At 39.2% G+C, this 13655-nt stretch overlaps 1 long non-coding RNA gene across 1 annotated transcript; it reads left to right on the top strand.

Annotated features, from left to right (window-relative positions):
• The first annotated feature begins 11532 nt into the window (after window positions 1-11532).
• Window positions 11533-12735, top strand: LOC134552513 (uncharacterized). Its single transcript, XR_010080885.1, has 2 exons — window positions 11533-11676; window positions 11949-12735. It is a non-coding gene; the product is annotated as an uncharacterized LOC134552513 (long non-coding RNA).
• Window positions 12736-13655: the final 920 nt, after the last annotated feature.

Below are 13655 nucleotides of genomic sequence, written 5' to 3'. Positions count from 1 at the left end.
TATAAGCCCTTAAGCAATAAGAAAGAGACAATTCATAAGGAATATACAAAGAAAAATTTCCTTTTTGATCAAAATTCAGTAATTACAAATATTTCTAGTAAGATTTACTGTTTGGTGTTCTACTAGCTGCTACTGTCTTAATGTAGAAGTCAAATTAATATACACTTTGGTGAGAAAGACATTTTTCTTCTGTTTTTCCTTATATATTTGCATTTAGACAATACTCCTGTAATGTGAGGACTTTTGCAGAAAACTAGAATTTCATACATTGCAAGGAAAAGGAAGATAGGTTATGTGTCAAAGACAAGCAAAGAAGCAAGGGAGAAAAGAGAAAGATGGACTTATGAAGAAATTAGGAAGCAAAGGGGACACTAGTAAAAGGGCACAGATATGGCAAAGGGAAACTTTGAAGAAAATAAGACAAAAGCTTGTATCTTCAATGTCACATATTTTAATACACTGAAATGACATTGAAATGTTCTGATTTTTTTTCTATTCTTAAAATATTGGAAAGGGGAGAGATATGGAGAGAATGAAAGAGCTTGTATTTCCTTTTATTCACTCTTTAAAGAAAATGAAATCTCAAACACTGGCATACTGTAGCCAGGCTCCTGGCATTGCAATACCTTGTTCATGATGCAAGAAAGTTGTGGCTCATCCAGAGAATCATCTGAGTCTCCACCTGCCTGGGATTAGACCCAGGCAAAGGCCTGCAATATGTTTGCTCACCTTTTGGCACTAGGAAACACAGAGGACTGAAATACAACTTTGAGCAAGTGTTTTCATTTCACATCACCCTCTGCAAAAGCATATTTTGCATGACATTGTCAAGTCTGCCAGCATCCCTGTTGCCTTCCAGTTCTCTCTAGAAACAGTCTTCTCTAAAATGCAGCAGTAAATGCAGTAAAGCTCAGTTTGGGTTTGCCTGCACTGAAGAGCTGCACCACTGCACTGGTGGCAGGGAAGCAGTTTAGAAATAAATGGGTCAAGCTGTCCACTGAAAAAAAACCCCAAAAAACCCAGCAGGACATATAAAAAGTCACCTCTGGTTCTTTTATGTCTAGAGGATAACAACCTCCTAGCAGCAACAGCAGGCATTTCTTGTATGTGAAAAGTCAACCAGTTGGGCTGAAATGTCCTGTTTTTGCAAAGTTCATCAGTTACACACATAAAGGCCCTTTCCTCTGGTGTACTGTGAGCAGCAGCCTCTCTGCCAGAGCACCAGGAGCAGGCAGCTGAGGCAAGGTGGCACTGCAGGCAACAAGCCAGAGCCTCCCTGCCTGGTTCCACTGCAGGCACCAGCCCTCACAGCAGGGCCCTGCCAGCTGAGTTGAAGCATACTACAGGATCTCTCCTGAATTACCTGGCACCAAAGCTAGGGGTGCTCTTAATCCTTTTGATATCCCCCTGTACCTATTCTACATCTTTTGTGTCAGCCCTCAGCACAGAGGCCTCTGAGGACTGGATGGCTGTTCTGCCCCAGCTATGCCAGTGCAACCACTGTGTCCACAGCAGCTCACTACTGACCTAGAGATTGTTCCTCCTCCTCCCTTCCCCTCAGCTCAGCTCCCCTGCCACCTGACTCTGTTGCTCATTTAATCACTCCCTAACGTGTGAAAATGAGTCAGATTGGTTCACACTATTGAAATAGCAAGGCTTGCTCATCTGACCAGCCGTAACCAAAATGGGTGAGAGAGAAGGCCATGAGAAGAGGATCCAAAGGGAATTTTTTTCTGGTAGAAGAGTTATAATGGACAAGCTGGTATCACTAAAAGCTTTTCCCTAAAAGACTTTTAACAAAGTACAGCTCTGCTGACACCTTCTAGAGATATCAGGTACAGACTGAAAAGCAACAAACAGAACAAATGGGAAGAATGAGTTATTCTGCATTCCCTGAACCTGAATTAGAGAGCCTGAAGTACATAGCCTGCCAAAGAGCACTTAGATCCCTGTAAACTGCCTGAAACATTTGTATGAAATTGAGCTATTGTACAGGAATTTGAAGGCTAGAGTGCAGGAAGGAGATTTAACATTTCTTTTTAAAATTTAAGCATTTGGACTGAGAATATTTTTTGAACAGTGTAAGACCTTTCGAGAGGCTCTACTCCCCAGTATTAGAAACTCAGTTTTTTGTATTTGTTTAAGAGATTAGTGTTTCTGGGTAGGAGAAGGAAGTAGAGAAGTCCCAAAGTATAGTAACCCTTTCCCTTTTTTTCCTCTGATTCTGAAACAGTGAACTGATTATCATATATTCACTTTTTTCTGTAAGATGCAGCACAGGGAATTAAAAAAAAACAAAACAAACAGCACTAAAGACTTAGACTAGGTTAGCCTAAGGTAATTCTAGAGCTCTGACTAGCCATGGTGCTAGTGTGTTTTGATGAGGAGAATGCACACTGCTCAGAACTGGCAGATTGGAGAGTATGTATATATTGGAGCATGCTTGACCTAACACTTAAATGGGCATCAAATACCTCAGTAAGAAATTCTACTCCACCCTCAGACCTTATTACTATTAATTTTTCCCCTATCTATGGCACTTCAGTGCAGACTATCATAATTTAGTATTGCAATACACCTATGTAAAAGAGGGATACTCCCATTCCAATTTTTGTATTGGACATCTAGACAAATATGTCTTAATACAGAAGACATGGAGGTACACAACTGTGACACTCTTAGCTCTATCCCAACCCCTCATGAATGAGGACATCTTATTTGCTTCACACCCACCACCTACAAGAAAAATAGCAAAAGGCAGTCTGAAAATCTTCTGTCTTCATAAATTTTGTACACTGTGTTCCAATTCATTGACACATGGCTATAGCTTGACCATGATCTCTCGCCAAAACAGAAAAAACATTTAAAAATTGCTCAAAGCAATCAAAAAGCATCAAAACGGAAGACAAAGTACATCAAAAGTACCTTCTGCCTCCACAGAATCCATTTTTCACCCTGGTTTACAACCACTTAGCTAGTCACCTGCCAATAGCCTTAGGAGAATTTAAGATGAATGTTCTTTATTTTTTTTTTTTTTTGAGAAAATCCATAGACTCGACAGTTTTTGAGATAGTAGTTTTGTCACAAAGCCTTTCCATTTGCTGTAATCAATGCAAGATCTAGCTTTCCCATATGATAACCATGGATGTCATTTGTGTAGGCAATAAAGTCCAGCAACCAGATTACCTTTTTTTTTTTTTGCAAATATGTGCTTGCTTCTCCTTTAGTTTGGGAAAGACAATGGAATATGGCTGGCACTGTTTTGGCTTGTCTTTAACCAAGCAGCATCTCTTTTCATGACTCGTGGGACTTGAAAAGAGGAGGTTTAACCCAACAGTAGTGTCCCTGATAGTCAAGGATCAAAAAACTGTATGTTGAAATAGCATTGGACTCTAGCTTGCAAACACACTTCTGTTAAATGAAAGAAGATAGAGATACAGCTCAAAATAGAGTGAGAAGCAATCATGGTCATCAAGCCTACTTCAGGCATTATCTCAAATAACACTGCCAGGCTGGTAACACTATGTGAGAGATAGCACAGACCATTTCTCAGTATTCTGGAACGAGTCATACAATTACAGTTGTAAAAAGCATTAACTTTTGAGCCTACATATATTCTTCTGTCATTTGTTTTATAACAGCAGGATATAAACTAGGAATGTTTGCTGTCATAATTTTGGACTTTGCAGTTCCTTGGCATGCAGTTTGAAAGGTAGTGCACACATAGATTAGGATGAAACAGTTGTTAGACCAGTTCCAAGATCATGTAGAGCCAGCCTACAACCCCTACACATTCCCTTGATGAGCCATCACTCACTCCCATCAAAGGAAATACTCAAACAAATGCTAACTTTTCACCAGTATCTGTGTCAAATTACTGCTCTATTTGCTTCACTGATGTAAAATACATTAGAATTCCCCCCTACCCCCTTTCCCCTTTAGTTTTATAGCAAATTCATCAGAGTGCATCAGGTGAAAATATTCAGGATAACAGAATGCAGATAAGTTTGGTTTTACAGGTTCCCTTTGGCTCTGCTAATTCCCTCCAGAACTGTTCTGTGGCTGTAAAGGTTGGAGTGCCACAGTGACAACATTTTAATGATCTGAGGCATATGCCCAAATAGCTCCTTTTTGATTTCCATCACAAAAAAATAGTATTAAATTTACCAACTCTTGTATCATGCTGCTGACACATCTAGAGGGTGATTAATTGTGCCACCAGAGTCTATGTAAAATTCTATTCTTGACAAAATGAGCTTTTAAAATCTATTTAATAACTATAATTATGAGTGAGGACAGAGACCCATAACTGTAAATGGGTTCTCTGTGTTTCTTATTTAAGTACCTGCCAACAACTGAAAGATGGAAAGCCAAAGAGCATTTTGTACCAGCAAGCAAAATGCAGCAACTTTTCAGGATAAATTCTATCTTCTCTGAGCAGTTTTGTCTAGTAAGAACCAATGAATCTATTAATCTGTTCTGCAAGACAATGGATAGCAATGACCTGTCAGCTTTATGAGATTCATCAACATCTTTCTGTATCTTTCTGAAGAAGGTCTATATGCCCTCTGCAGACTCTATATGACAGAGTAACACCATTAACACTGTCATTGCTGCTGCTACAAAGCTTCCTTTCTCTGGGTTTCCAACACAGTTCTTTCATTAAGTCACATCACATTGGGTTAAAATTTAGCAGACAGATTCTTTTCCTCTCAGTGAGGGATTTTGACTTTGGGGTGGGTTTTTTTTGTTTGTTTGTTTGGTTTTTTTTTTTTTTTTAATTTTTATTTTTAGCTATATTTGAAATGAAACCAGAAAAAGAATTCTGAATTTGAATTTATATAGTTACAAAAATGAACAATATAGAGAAGGGAAAAGCATATAAACCAACAGATAACAGTGGCAGAGCTATTGATATCTTGACACTGATACATTCCTTGTGTTGCATCTATATTGATTTAAAGAATGAGAAAAGAGAGGCATAAATTTATGGGGACGTTTTGGATGGAATTTTGCATTCATTTATTAAGTGAAATTTTACAGGGTACTAAACCATTGACCCTATCACTTGCTCTTACAGATTTATGGCTGAATCTCCAGCCTACTGAAGTCAATAAGGGCCTTCTCAACAACAGACTTCAAATCAGGACCTTGTTGCCCGACTCTTCACTCACATTAAGCAATTTTATAGAAATATTACATCAGTGTAAAGCTATGAAGAAAGCAAATGTAGTCCCAGTTTTCAGGGGGAAAATAAAGGACATTTAGGAATTTAAAGTGTACATAGCTGTGTGTATTTATGTTCCAGACTTTGCTTTGGTTCTAACAGGAGGAGTCCAGAAAGCAGGTAATGAAGGGAGGGTTAAAGGGCTGTAGGAGGAGTAATAAAGAAGCTGGCTAATTACCCACAAGATTTAACATGGGAAAAATGCAAGATAATAAAACTCAGGGGAAAAAGATAATCTGCAGCACGAATATTTATCTAGAAAGGAAAACTTGGGTGGTTTTAGGGTTGAAAAAGGTCTGAGTGGCCAGAAGAACCCAAGAAACTAATCTTAAACAGCAAATTCTCCTACAATAACTATAAGATATATATTTAAAGTTGTTCAATCTTCTTTGAGCACTCATGATCACACAGAAACAGAAGTGCTATATAATGCATAAATATCCCACAGATATTGGAGTTAAGCAATCTCTATGAGAAGTGCATCTACGCTTTTTTCTTCACATTATTAGTGAATATATTAGGGAATGTAGTGCATGCTATTTTTAAATCACAAGACCATCCAAATTGTAGCAATATAACTTTCAAGTACAGACTGAACATGTAGAAACAAGTCAAGTAGATAAATCTGCAGTATATGTCAGTGAAAGGGCAAATGCAACTGTACCTTTTGTGACTTTTTTAAACTCTCAAAATATATTTATTTATAAGCACTGCATTATAAAAAAATTGTCACTAAGTTTCTGGCATTTGAGAGACAAGTAACAAGATACCAGTAATGTGGATGGACTGACCTGTGAGGAAAGAACTATGTAGGTATGGCCATGGTATTTTACTCTGCAGCTAATAGGGTTTTCAAGTTGGTGTACTGGTGTGGTTTAAAGACGTAAGGTGAGTGGGAATTAAAACAGAAATTCTTGTTGTTACCTCTCCAGGAAGAAGGTAAAAAGGCATGCAGTATTATAGCCACAAAGTATCTTTTGTATACTGAGATACAGAAGTAAAGTAAAAAGAAGAGATGTGTTGATATTCTGCCCATGTTTGAAGAATGCTGGTAGAAGAAAAGCATAGAAGATTTATTTTAGGTGGTAATCTCCATAGCTGTGCATGTTCACAAGGTAATTCTGGCAAATGTTTCATCTCAGTATTAGGCAATAATCCTGAAAATGACCCTCCACAAGAAATTATAAAAAAATCTACAATTTGCCTTTAAAATTAAGCCTGAAGTGAGACTTGAATGCAATTGTGTGTTGTAAGGATAAGGAGAGCATGACAAACACCATTTTCCACACACATCTCAGTCAGGAGTCAAGAGAACACTGAGTAACTGATGTTTCCTACCTTCAAGTCAAATTTGTTCAATCTATACTGACAAAGAGGCTTTACATATGGCAATGGGTACCAGCCACCTGCTAATGGAATGGAATTTTGGTATGGGTTTGATGCACCAAGTTATGTCAAGTCTGAGTGTAATTTTCCAGGATTTTTGGGTCTTCTGAGGGCTTGAAGTAAGTCAAGTCATGTTGCCAAAAGGAGCCTACTGAGGAGGGTGATAGCTCCCACAGTGTTCCATTCCAGCTGGTTTCTCCACAGGCTCTGCAGGCACCTGGGGTAACTGGGTTCAACTGAATGTCCCAGACAGGAGTGGAAAATTCATGAGTTCAGGACAAAGTACCACTACTGCCCTGGTGTGGCATGTCCTTCACTCTTCTTATCCTGCCCTTTGATGTTATCCCTTGTTGCATATTTTCTTAAATGAAATGTGCAACTGAAACCGTAACTTTGTGTCCTGTTGACCTCTGGCAAAGACTTATTTTCAAAGCACTCAGTATAATAGGAGTTCACCTGACTGGTCCCACAGGCTTTACTTTCATACAAATAATTATTGGTGCCATTAGGATAAATGAACTTTTAGGCATCAGAGAAAATTATTTCCAAAGAAAGAAAAATAGAAACAAGTACCATGATATTAAGCTTATTTGACAAGGATATGCAAGCTAAAGAAAATTAAAATGTCACTGACGATGGGAAAAAGAAAAAACAAAGAATAAAATACAAAAAATCACTTTCAAAGAGGGAGAGGTATGAGAGGAGCTTAAAATTTAGTGGTCACAGAAGAAGGAGCACCACAATGTGTCACATTAATACGCTTTGTAAGTAGGAATGTTGATTAACTCAGGAATGACTTATTATAATATAAATGACAGGCCCTAATGGAACTGAAGTGACAAGGTATGAAATGTGTATTAGAGAAAGCAAAATGAAAGCTAAATTCCTGTGGGACAAGTAAACCTTTAGAAAAATTTGTGCAGGTTTGTTAAAAACTGGGTTTGGAGGTTTATAACTTGGAGGGGGTTATGAAATGAAACAGAATTTGGGCACGAAAAAGGATGGTTGGTATTTTGCAACTGAGTCTAGAAAAAAAAAAGTACAAAAAAGGCACTATTAAAACAAAAGGAAAAATAACATGGAAGAACTCATATACAAACCGAAGGAAGAGAGAACAAATTTTTTTTTTTTTTGTACATCACCCCACACCTAGGTCAAATGGCAGTGCACAGGTAATAATTGCCCCTTCATAAGCCTAAACCACACCACCATGCTTTCAAAAGACTCATCCTCAAGACTAAAGAAATGCACATCTCTTCCTACCACCAACAAAAAAGAAAATAAGCAATTTTATCCAAATGTGCTTAAGTACATATAATTTGATAGATGTTGACAAAAAGGTTACTACAAATACTCTCTGTGACATAGAAGTCTTCATATACCAAAATAATCATGACTGCAAAGTGTGTTCTAGTAAGAAATTACTGCCTGTTCTAAGGAAACAAAAGGACTTTATGTGGAAACATATTGTTTGCCTGTTTCTGTAAAATTACTGGTTTCAATTAAATTACAAAATACCCAGACATTTTGTATTCCTTAACATTTTAATTTCTGCAAATATAAATTGACCAGATCACATGTGCAATGATAGCTTCAGAAAAGATATCAAGAACCCTTACCAAAACCAGTGCATTTGCATGCTTACCACAAAACAGGTCAAGGCAGAGAATATATACTGCTTTACAAGATAAGCTATGCCTCATGAAATGAACACAAATGAAGTGGGACAAGGAGAAGAAAATGATGAAATGGTGGAACTGAGGAGAAGTATTCAGACAGAAGAGTGACTGCAAATGAAGCTTCAAACCTGGGGCTCAGCAGTGTGAAATGAATGTGTAGGTTAAATTATTTTGTTGGCAGTACCCTGCAAAGTAAGAGCAGACATTTTGAATCTGGCATATTCAAGACTTTTGTTATAAAAGCTGGATATCATTGAGGTGGACTATAAAGAAATGCATAAAGGGAAATAAAGAAGAAAATATGCTATTAATATCAGCTAAGAAAGATTAATAACATAACGGAACCAATGAGAAAGTAATGTTATATTAGATATAGTATTATTATTTTTTTAGCTTTATGCTTTTGGACTATGTATGGCAGGTATTTGAAATGCTTGTTTTACATACCATTTTATGTGAGCAGATTACAGAATGCCTGCATAGACATTTGTGACATATGCTAGTCACTGCTCTTTGCTTCTAGTGAGTGAAAATCTGAAGACATTTGTACTGATTCAATTTTGTAAGTATTTTTAGTAAAATTAGAGACTCTGTTAGAACACTCTGATACATTCTGGTATGAATAAAATGCTGCCATCACTAACCTGGCAGTCAAGTGAAATTTTTGAGAGCGAGCACACCATTTTACAGTCAATGTAAACCACTCCGAGTGTGGTACTAAAACATGACATCCAAAAGGTGATCAATTCAGTATATTATAAAAGTGTGTTACCTCTACAGCAGAACTTGTCCCAGCTAAGTAATTGGTTTTTTAAGAAGCATGATTAGGACAAAAGTGCAAAAAAAATTAAGAACAATGGAGATGATTCAGAAATCAGAGACAGAGCATGTCAGAGAGGAGATTGCAGTTCAAAAGAGGGAACAGGAAAATCCTCAGCTGTGACTAATGAGGGCAAACATAAAGGCAGCAAAAATAAATTTAAAACCAATTTTTGAAATTGTCAGTACCTGGCAATTCAGAGAAGTCTTTCAGCTGACAATAGAGTCCTCCATAAAGCCTGTAAGAAGTTCATTCAATGCCAAGGGTGTTGAGGGTAAAAAGCACTGAAAAATCTAAAATTAGAGATAGCAAAAGTAGGATTAAAGAGATTAATATGACGGAAATTGTACAAGCTAGATGAAAAATTATAGGAAAAAATTATCCAAAGTCAGAAGAATTTTAAAATATTCCACACTGCAAGTGCACAGAAGTTATAGGCATTTATCTTGTGCTTGAGGGAACTAGAATTTGCACCAAAAACCTCAACAGAGTATTCAACTGTTATGTTTGGAGGAAGAATTTATTTCAAAAATACATAACAATTCTCAGAGGATTTCAGTTGTTGTCATAAGCAAATGTCTGTGATCTAAACAGAAGGAAAAAATATCAGGTCTTCCCGGTTTTTATTAGTGGCCTAGGCCAGGAGGAACTATTAATTAGACCAGAAAGCTGACATGATACTGGAAATTAGATGAATGGTAAAAGGTCAATGAAGGTTTAATAAGGGCAAGTAGCCACACAGACCACTTGTGAACGGTATCTCAGAGTGGAACTATTCTGTAGCTGATACTCAATGATGCAAATATCCTATGGACAAAGTGGGGCATTTTGCTAAATAAGTATACCTCCAGGTATGTAAGAAAAGAGAAGTTTTAAGGTTTAATTAATTAGAAAGAGTATTTGCCTGACAACCAGAAGTACCTTTCTCTACTTTTCACAGTGCCTTTAACAGTAAGTCAGGACTAAAAACTGAGAATAAAAATGAAAGTGGTTTTCAAAGGATTCAGATAGAAAACTTCCATTAACATTAACAAGATATATTTCGTTAGACCAAAATGAAATTATAAGAGGTGAATTTTAAATCCTGACACAGACATCTGCAATGGGAAAAACTAGGATTGTGAGGAATAATCAGTTTAAGTGAGTAATTAAGGTGTTAAACTTGGAAGGGATGAGCTCTCATTCAGCTCAATTTTTTAGGGTCACACAGAAAAGTGGTAAATTTCACACACACACACAGAGACACAGAGACACATTGACGCACACTCCCTAAGCAAATTAGCTTCATAAACTTAGATTATGTCCACATAGAATATAATTGGAAAAATAGTTGGAAAAATACCTATCCCTCTTCATGTTCCCTAGGTTGACATTTTACTCAGAATCCACATCCTTACAGCTGAACTGATTTCCTCACTGAAGCCAATGGGTAATTTTCTATTTGTTTGAATGGAAGAGAGACATTTATGTAGTCTGTGCTATCAGAAGAGAGACAAGATATATCTTCCCTATCAACATCTTTCTTCACTCACTTATACCTCACCTGCTTGCCCTGAAGAATTCCACTCTCAGAAGTCCCTCATGCATCACTTTCTCTTTCTTGTACATTCAACATTCTTTCCTTCCTTAGAATTTTCTCTATCTGCTTGTGTGCCCTCTGACTTCCAAACCTTTTAACTCATCCTTCCTCCTGAAAGGGAGACAATCTTTTCTTCCTGTTCAAATATTTTTTTGCTTGGTCCTAAAATGTCATTATGAATCCCAGCTTCACTCATATAATACTCCCTTCCTGCTATTACCCATCATTTCTGTCTTTCATTTTAATCCTTCGGATGCCTCTGTGCCATGTCCCTAAAATCCCGTGAAATCAACTCTCATCTCTACCTGTGCCCTCCCACTTGACCACCCACTTCTGTAACTTTGTCTGCCAGGACTCTGAAGTTCTTCCTCTCTCCTCTTCAGAAAGTCTTTCTCTCTCTTCATGCTTCCTGGTCCCAGTGCCTCTCCCTCAGTGGGACTTCCTTGCCTGTAACCTCCTGCCTGCAGTCATCCTCCACATCAGATCTGCCTCCCTGGCATCTGCCAAGGTGCATCAGCTGCTCCTCTGCTTTCTCCAGTTTCCTCACTGCCAGCAGGGCCTTCCCCAGTGCAGTTTATCACTGCCTCTCCTTCTCACTGGGACTCCCAGCAGCTGACATGGACCATGGAGAACTAAGAGCTGTTTCTGCATGCTGGCATCTTTCTGCTCCTCAACAACTCCATACTCTACCTCCTAGGCTGGGCTGCTCCCATTCTACACTGTTGTCGTGGTTTGAAGGGAAGTGAGTTTTTTTTGGAAGTAGTGGTCAAACCAATCAGTCCTTAGGTCTGAGTATTGGCACCTTTGCTGGCCACTAAGAGGTTGGACACGCCTCTGAGGACACGAGGGGTTAAAAGCCGGATTTCCCAGCAGGACTCTCTCTTTCCTGCTCTGCTTTCGGAGAGGGAGCGTCTTCTCCTCTCCCCTGCCCAGGCCTGGCTAGGCCGGGTGGGGGAGGGGAGCAAGGTGGGCCTGGCTGAGCAAGGTGGGCCTTGGGGTGGGGAACAGAGGGAGCTGGAGTGGAGCTGGTCCAGCTTCCATCTAGAATGGAGGGGTGGAGGGAGAACTTTGGAGGTGCCTTCCGTCCCCCTCCCTGTCCCATCCCGTTCCCCCCCCTTTCCCCCCCCGGTCCCGTCTCTCTCCTCCCCCCACAGAGAGAAGGTGCCGAACTGGAGCTGCTTGTGAGAGCTGCAGTGTCTGCGATTGCCTGTGCCTGACCTTGGTGGTGGGAGATAAAAGCTTTTAACTCTTTCTAAGGCAGAAGAGAGTTATCCCTGGACGCTGTATTCTCATAGTTGGTGGTTTTAGAAGAGAGAGGACAGCCTGGGACCGAGAGGGTAATGTGAGATGAAAAGAAGCCCCTTCGATTGCCGGAATGAAGAGGAGTGGCTTATGAGGCTGGACTTTTCTTGCATAATGATAGCCATAGACGGACCCTGGACCCTCCTGATTATAAATAAGACTGTGTTTGGGTGGATGTTTTTGGCTCAAACCCAGAGACGTTTTGGCCTGCTTCTTGGAGCCCCCGGCCCCAGGGGTAAATGGGGGGGACCTGAGTCCCAAAATGAGAAGATGGCTGGTTTTTGGTACTTGGCCAAAACATCCTTAAAAAGAGCCCTGTTGCAGTGCAGGTCCATGGACGGCAGTGAGAGTGCTGGACATGGAAAGGAGGGGGTCACCCTGGCAGACCCTTCCAGGCAGTGCCATGGGTGACGTGGGAACACGGGATGGTGGACCTGTGTTTCCTGTGGGGGGGGGTCTGTGGTGCGAGAGAGACTCCTCTCGTCCTGGATGGAATGTGGATTGTCTGAATTTTAAAGGATGATGATTTGGATTAGGAACCCAGGGTTGTTGAGGGATTAAGCAAGTAGATGAAGGTAATGTGCTGGAGTCAACTGAGTGAGCATGTATGGGATGGAAATTGGGGGGAGGAGAAGCAGTGTTTTTGGGAGGTTTTCTCTTCTGCTTTTGGGTGGCTGGGTTTTTCTTTCCTTGTCTATTGTCCATTGTTATGTAGTATAATAAATTGTCTGTCTGTTTCAAGTATTAGGCCTGCTCTGCTCTGTTCTTGACCACATCTCACAGTAGGTCATTGGGTAAAATATACCCTCATGGGTGCATTGGCATTTTGTCTAATGTCAACCCATGACAGTGGGAAAACTATTTATCCTGGGGTGAGAATTAAGGGTTTCACAGTAAAATATCAAACTTTAAAGGGTTACTTTAAAGAGTGACTCAGATATGCAGATAGTAAAAATTGCATGTTTTTAAACTATTCTTTTTCTAATGCTATATGTTTTGAAAGAACAGAAATGTGTTGATAATAATGTCTCTGTCTATGGAATATTTGAAGGTCTACATATCTTTGATACAAGATAACAGCTTTTTCTAATTTGTAGCATAGAGCAAAAGCTTTGTTTCTACTCTGTGCAGTTTTAAAAATTACCCCAATTCATTGATTAATCAGTTAAATTAAAAGGTTGATTTATCCAAGCATCTTCACTATAATGTAAAATGTCTTTTTGGAAGACAGTCCACTGAACCCAGCCTCAGTGGGAGGCCTCCAGCTCTTTACAACAATGATTTCTGTGCATATCTCTTCCCAACTAGAGTACTTATGAAACTGAACTTCTGTCTCAAAACAGTTCAGATGGTTCACTTCTTTTAGTAAGTTGCTCCCTGTTTTACCATCTGCCTAGGCATGATGACAGCTTATTGTGGCAAATACTTGACACTTGCCAGACATATTTCTGCCTTCTATTTTGCACAGATTTTGCAAATCTTGGCATTTGTTAAAGATTTGTTTCAGTAAATGAACTAATAGTAGTTATAAATAAGTAGTTAGTTTAGTTCATATCTTATTCTCTCATAGTTTCTCCAGTCACAGCTTTTATCCTGTGACACTACAGGGGGCTTTGTCTGTCCTCTAAAGACATGTAATACTTCAGCAGCCATGTGGTAAGA

The sequence above is a fragment of the Prinia subflava genome, chromosome 7, assembly GCF_021018805.1.
Source record: "Prinia subflava isolate CZ2003 ecotype Zambia chromosome 7, Cam_Psub_1.2, whole genome shotgun sequence".
Lineage (NCBI taxonomy): Eukaryota > Metazoa > Chordata > Aves > Passeriformes > Cisticolidae > Prinia > Prinia subflava.
The sequence above is the reverse complement of the archived record's forward strand: the minus strand, read 5'-3'. Positions and strand labels throughout refer to the sequence as shown.